The sequence below is a fragment of the Quercus suber genome, unplaced genomic scaffold, assembly GCF_002906115.3.
Source record: "Quercus suber isolate HL8 unplaced genomic scaffold, Cork oak 2.0 scaffold_188, whole genome shotgun sequence".
Taxonomy (NCBI): Eukaryota; Viridiplantae; Streptophyta; class Magnoliopsida; order Fagales; family Fagaceae; genus Quercus; species Quercus suber.
The window spans coordinates 1,205,215-1,212,723 of NW_027069646.1; the positions used below are offsets into that span (position 1 = coordinate 1,205,215).

The following is a 7,509-nucleotide window of genomic DNA, read 5'->3' on the forward strand; positions in this document are numbered from 1 at the left end:
GGTTTTTGTCAGATCCTTCAACATTGGCATTCTTCATAAACTTTTTGAATTGCCTTGTATTGTAGGATTTCATTTTAGAATCTTCATCGTTTGAAAACTCATCTATGTCACTACTCTTGGCCTTCAGTGCCATACTCTTTCCCTTACTCAATTTCCCAAACCTTGTCAAACCCAACTCATAGGTCTGCAGATTGTCAGCCAGTTCTATCAAAGGAATTTTGTCAATATCCTTTGATTCCTCAATTGTGGTGATCTTGGCATGAAATCTCTTGGGTAGATATCTGAGCACCTTTCTAACAACCTTGGGTTCAGGAATGGTTTCCCCAAGATTAAAGGATGAGTTCACTATGTCCTTGACCTTGGCATAGAACTCATCGAACAACTCATCCTCCTTCATCTTGATCTCTTCAAAGCTTATAGCAAGTCTCTAAAACTTCAAATCCTTGATAGCCTTAGTTCCTTCATAGGTTATCTGGAGGATGGTCCATGCTTTCTTGGCAGTTTCAGTAGAGGATATCTTCTTAAACTCCTCATTCGTGACCACATTGAATAAAGCTTTCAATGCCTTACTGTTGAAGTTAGTCGCCTTAATCTTAACATCATCCCAATCGGCCAGCGCTTCCTTTAACTTGGACCAGCCTCTCTCCACAACTTGCCACACTTTTTTATCTAATGATTGCAAAAAAACTCTCATGCGTACTTTCCAGTATACATAGTTAATGCCATCAAATAAAGAAGGTCTATTCAATGATTGTCCTCTATCCATGACAACAGGAGTCAATGGATCACACAACAAAGATTAACCCTAATTAAAGTATGCCTGCTCTGATACCACTTGATAGGCCAAGAATGTTTGTGATGAATTAACCAATTAATTAGCTAAATTAATTAATTAATTCAATTAGCATGCAATATGCGTGGCAGCACAAACAAATCACCAACTAAGATAATATGCAGCGAAAAAATAAAGTTGACATGGTGATTTGTTTACGAATGGAGAAAACCTCCAAGGCAAAAGCCTCACCGAGTGATTTTAAGGTCACCACTCCCGAGAATCTACTATTATCACAACAAGCGGTTACAAGTAAAGGAATTTCAGTATCTTATACCAACCTACAGTTAAACTCATACCCCAATACACAATTAGAATTGTTCTGTAGTGACAATCTTTCATTTTCAATGCATGGCTTCTAGTACTTGACCAACCAATCGATGCACAAATCCAAGTACGTGACTAACCACCAATTTGAGAAGAATTTTGGCTGCAAAGTTCTTCAGTTCTTCAACACGAAGAAGATCACGAAACTCCTTGGTTACAAAACCTTACGACGTACAAATGTAGCAGCTTCTTCAAGAGAAAGATAAACTAGGGCATGTCTCTAGTCACAATATGCTTGTGAAAAACTTTTGCATTAAGTTGCATCAGTTGTGACGACCCTTAAAATAATCCTTATATATGTTTAGGATTTCGTGAGAAAAAAAATCCTAAACAAATATACATGAATTGGTGTGAAATCAGATCTGAAAAAATTATTTTCGTAAATCTTGATAGATAGATTATCTATTGAGCAGCTGTCGAGCATCGGGCTAAAAATCCCTTTTAAATCTCGATAGATGCTATCTTTGAGCTAGCTATCAATTTTAAAAATCCAACACTTCTTCACTTATCTCTTGGACAGATTTGCATGGCTTTAACATTTAGAGTTGAACTCTTGTTCCTTGTAGTATTAAACATATCCTAGATCTACCCAATTACAAGTAAAGTATGTTTTATCATAGGATTAGCCAATTCTAAATGACATATGTTTTTAACATAATTTACATATGTCCTAACAATATTTGTGTGGGTATTTGTTATTTATTTATTTATTTTCAATAATTAACCATGCTTCTGGACTTATCATGTAGGTTAATGGATCAAGTTGGGTTGTTCCCACAGGACGCAGAGACAGAAGGGTTTCATTGGTAACTGATGCTGAGAATTTGCCAGCATTCAATGACTCCATCGATTTGCAAAAGCAAAAGTTTTCTGCTTTGGGTCTCAATACTCAAGACCTTGTGGTCCTCATTGGTAATTTAACTTAATTTTCTTTAACTCAAGCTGGCAAGGTTTTGTAAAAAAAGCGACGAAGAGAAGCACTACTAAACAATGAAACCATGATTATTGTTGGTAATGACTAATGAGACAGTAATCAACAAGTTGAATTAGAAAACGAAAATAACACACACAAAAAAAGGTAATGCTAGAGATACCAAAAATTTTGATGTATAAAACTTACAAGTTGATAGGTTACTAATATACACACAAATAAATAAATAAATTCATTTTGTTGAAATGACACTAATCGTATTTTATCATGTTAGCATGTAATCTTTTAGCAGTAATTTTTTTTCCCCAAAAGTCTCGACAATTTCACACTTCTAACCATTATAGTTAGATTCAAGAGAAGTATTGTTTAGCATGGAGTAGCTTATAGTTGTCAAAATGTGAATCGTATCGTATATCGTAAGACATACAAATACTTAATAAAATTTATAAAAATTTATAAATATACATATATAAAGGGTATATTCATTATAAATTTTGAATATATTTAACTAATGACTAATTTATTCATCACTTATGTAAAAATATTTAACAAGCTAACTAAATAAATCAAACTAGCATGTGTTTATAACATATACATTCAAATTACTTAAATTCAAAAGTAATAATATATTACAAATGACCCAAAAATAATAATTTATTTTCATCATATTCATCAAATTGCCTAATCAACCCCATCTAAGTCAACGCTATCATCATGTTAATAATTTTGCAAATTTATTTCTTCATTAAAATTTTATTCATCATTATTCATCATTAACATTTACTATCTCTTCTTGTTCTTTTTATTTTTTATTTTTTTGAGCATTCTAGTTTCTAGGACTTATAACAATAACGATAAAAATAAAATAAATTTTAAAATATCAAAGTGAAAGGTAAGTGTGTACTATGTAGTCCAATTGTAAGAGAGAGGGGAAAAAGACTTATGAAAATATTATTTTAGTAGGTTAAATTAAGTAAAGGCGAAAAACACATTTTTGTTCCTACATTTTCACGCGATTCCCATTTTGGTCCCAAATTTTTTTTTTTTACCACTTTTAGTCCCTATCCTGGAAAACGCGTCTCGTTTTTGTCCCTGCCGTTACATTTGAGAGGGAAATTGCATAGGTGGCAAATGGAAGATGACGTGGCCATTAAAATAATAATAAAAAATATTATTTGGCATTAAAAAATGCCACGTCAGCACCTAAATTAAAAAAAAATTAATTTATTAATTTTAACTAAATAACAAAATTAAAAACAGAATTAAAAACTACGAATTACATGAATTGAGATCTAAGTATGTCTTGAACAAGAACACAAACTCAGATTTAAGAACACAAACCCAGAAATTTAAAAAAAAAAAAAAAAAAAAAAAAAAAAAAAGAAGCTCAAAAACACGAACACCCTAACCCTCTCTAACTCCCTTTCTAACCCTCTCACTCTCATCTCTTTCACTCCATGCCAATCCCACCGGTGCTCAGCCCACCACGTTGCTGGTTTAACCCCAACACACCACCGACCCACGCCTCCCTGCCCCTATCGCCGCCAACCTAGCCTTCCTTGCCCACACCGCCGCCGATTCGGTGAGACCCTTCCCCTTCCCCTCCTCTTATCTCTCTCCCCCCAACCAATTGAGTGCTCTGGTATGGGGCTTGGTCTAGATCGGGTCTCAACCACGAGTCTGCTTCAAAAATGGAGCTTTGTGGATTAGTGAAGCGGCGAGATCGGCGACTAGATTCACAGGTTGTAGATTGGTTTGGGTAGTATGTTGATTTGGATTCGCGAGTTATGGATAGGTTGCTGTGGGTGTTGTGAAACATAGATCGTTGGTGGTGGATGTGGTGTTCGTAAATCACAGGTTGTTAGTAGTGGTGGTGGTTAGCGGTTGCAAAAGGAAGATATTGTGGGTGTTGGTGGTTGTGAATCAGTTTGGGTTTATTTTTGGTGTGGATAGCTATGGTCGACTGATTTCTTTGAAATTTATGCATTTGGTGTTGGTGTGGATGGTTGTGATCAGCTGGTTTCTTTAAAGTTTCTGGGTTTGTTGTTGGTCTAGAATGTGGATAGCTGTTTGTAGGTTATTTCTGCATTTTTTGNTTTTTTTTTTTTTTTTTTTTTTTTAATATATATATATATATATCTTTGTGTGTGTGTGTGTGTGTGTGTATGTATGTATATAATATATAAGTTCTATTCTAGCACAATTTAAGTGTATATATATGTGAAGTTTGCTCCTAGAAACTTGAACTCTGACTCTTGCCTCCCACACCCCACAAACACTTATACTTATGAAGTGACCACCGCACTAAGGGTGCGTGGTGATCACACTATGAATCCTTAATTATTAAAAAGGTTTTGTTTTGTTTTGTTTTGTCTTCTTCTTCTTCTTCTTCTTCTTCTTCTTCTTTTCTTTTCTTTTTTTTTTTTTTTCATCAAATACTTTTACATAACCAAATGTAACTTTTTTTCCCTTTCTAATAGGAGGACACACCATAGGAACTTCAGCTTGCTAGTCCTTCCAATACAGAATGTACAATTTCACTAAAGTAAGAAATGGTGTTGTTGACCCATCCATCAACCCTGCATTTCTTCCTCAACTTCGACCACTCTGCCCACAATATGGAGATGTTTCAAAGCGAGTTGCACTGGACACTTATAGCCCTAATAGGTTTGATACCTCTTATTTGAGAAATATGAGAATTGGGTAAGGGATTCTTGAGTCTGATCAAATGTTGTGGAATGATGCTTCAACAAAAGCCATTGTCCAACATTTGTTGCTTGGATTGAATTTCAAAGTGGAATTTGGGAATTCCATGGTTAAAATGAGTAACAGTGGTGTGAAGATCGACAATGCTGGTGAAATTTGCCAAGTGTGTTCCAAAATTAATTGATGATATAATCCCATAACATCAACTCACTTGGTGGTATTGTGTGTGTGTGTGTGTGTGTGTGTGTGATGGGCTCAATCAAATGAGTGAGTGACAATTCAATATGAAATTAGGTGTGAAATTTTGCCTATAAAAGTATCGTAACTTATAAAGTACCCTTACCTCCAAAATTAAATGGAAAGAAAATACATGAAGTGTGAAGAAGAGATTGATAAAGAGGCATCCTATTTGACCCACTGCTTGTGGTGGAATGTTGGCTTTAAAGTCGAGATATTTTGTACTAGACTTGTTGTGGCTAGTTAATATTATTGTAAGCACTGAATTTTAAGTTTGGAAATCAAATAATCGAAATAGTTTCATAAAAGAATATTTGTATTGATGAATGAGTAGGCACAATTTTTTGAAATTAAATATCATTACAACATAATACTCCTCCGATTCGATCTCTTTGAATAAATCTTTGATTTAAGTATAATCTCGATTCAAACACTAGATGCTCCTTAATTTTATTGGGAAATGGATCGAGAGATCTTTGAAAAGAAATTACAATGAATTTCTAACTATATGTTTTTAAGAAATCCTTTGTTCTTTGTGTTCTTCTTGTGTTCTTTGTCTTTGAAGATTGTAATGGAAGTTCTTTAGGACTTTAGGCTTGAATCCATATATTTTCATTAACTTGCAATCTATTGAAGTTTTCTAACATTTTTGAATTTGATTCCAGTGTACTTTTAGATCTAGGAGGATGGCTTGAAAGATTTATATTTGAAAGTCGAAGTTCTTGAAGTCGTTAAAGCTTGATTCTTACAGAGTTTTGAAACTTCTAAATGTGGTCTCACAAGATTGAGGAGGAACTCTATTTACAAGAGTCTTGGGAAGTTGTGATGACACATGATTCGCTATCATTGATGACATGTGTCATAATTTAACGTTTTGTTCTCCAAGAGACACATGACATAATTTAATTAGCCAAAGTGTCTTAATTTAAAATATCACATGATAGCATTTAATTAGACCCCTAATGTCACTTAAATTAATATATTAACATATGTTGATGTGCGATTGGTTCTTGGATATTCTTTATAATTCTTATTCAATAAAGATTGAAATATTTTCATCAGTCTCTGAATAATGACAGTAAAATTCACTAGGTATACATCACTTGGCATCATAGTTTTAAAAACCGGACCGGACCAGCCGGTCCGACCGGTTCGACCGGGAACCGGTCTCAAATCTGGTCCGGTTATGATAAAAAACCGGAAATCATCTAAAATCCGGTGAACAGTAAAAACCGTCCGGTTCAACCTGAAAACCGGAAAAACCGGAGGTTGAACCGGTTATGACCGGTTGAATTTTTTTTTGACTTTTTCGGCAAAACTGTGCCGTTTGGTCCTCAAAACTAATACTAATAAAATCCTAAAAATAAAAAACTAACCCTAACCTAAACTATTCAATCTCAGACTCTCTCATCTCATCTCACTGACTCACTCTGCTCACGCCCCTCACTCTGCCTCAGCCGAACTTTTTTTTTTTTTTTTTTTTTTTTTTTTTCATCAAATACTTTTACATAACCAAATGTAACTTTTTTTTCCCTTTCTAATAGGAGGACACACCATAGGAACTTCAGCTTGCTAGTCCTTCCAATACAGAATGTACAATTTCACTAAAGTAAGAAATGGTGTTGTTGACCCATCCATCAACCCTGCATTTCTTCCTCAACTTCGACCACTCTGCCCACAATATGGAGATGTTTCAAAGCGAGTTGCACTGGACACTTATAGCCCTAATAGGTTTGATACCTCTTATTTTAGAAATATGAGAATTGGGCAAGGGATTCTTGAGTCTGATCAAATGTTGTGGAATGATGCTTCAACAAAAGCCATTGTCCAACACTTGTTGCTTGGATTGAATTTCAAAGTGGAATTTGGGAATTCCATGGTTAAAATGAGTAACAGTGGTGTGAAGATCGACAATGCTGGTGAAATTTGCCAAGTGTGTTCCAAAATTAATTGATGATATAATCCCATAACATCAACTCACTTGGTGGTATTTTGTGTGTGTGTGTGTGTGTGTGTGTGTGTGTGTGTGTGTGATGGGCTCAATCAAACGAGTGAGTGACAATTCAATATGAAACTAGGTGTGAAATTTTGCCTATAAAAGTATCGTAACTTATAAAGTACCCTTACCTCCAAAATTAAATGAAAAGAAAATACATGAAGTGTGAAGAAGAGATTGATAAAGAGGCATCCTATTTGACCCACTGCTTGTGGTGGAATGTTGGCTTTAAAGTCGAGATATTTTGTACTAGACTTGTTGTGGCTAGTTAATATTATTGTAAGCACTGAATTTTAATTATGGAAATCAAATAATCGAAATAGTTTCATAAAAGAATATTTGTATTGATGAATGAGTAGGCACAATTTTTTGAAATTAAATATCATTACGACATAATACTCCTCCGATTCGATCTCTTTGAATAAATCTTTGATTTAAGTATAATCTCGATTCAAACACTAGATGCTCCTTAATTTTATT

General features: G+C 34.4%; 1 pseudogene; it reads left to right on the top strand.

The window, feature by feature from the left end:
- Positions 1 to 1,795: 1,795 nt before the first annotated feature.
- Positions 1,796 to 6,987, top strand: LOC111997096 (peroxidase N1-like; annotated as a pseudogene).
- The last annotated feature ends 522 nt before the right edge of the window (positions 6,988 to 7,509 follow it).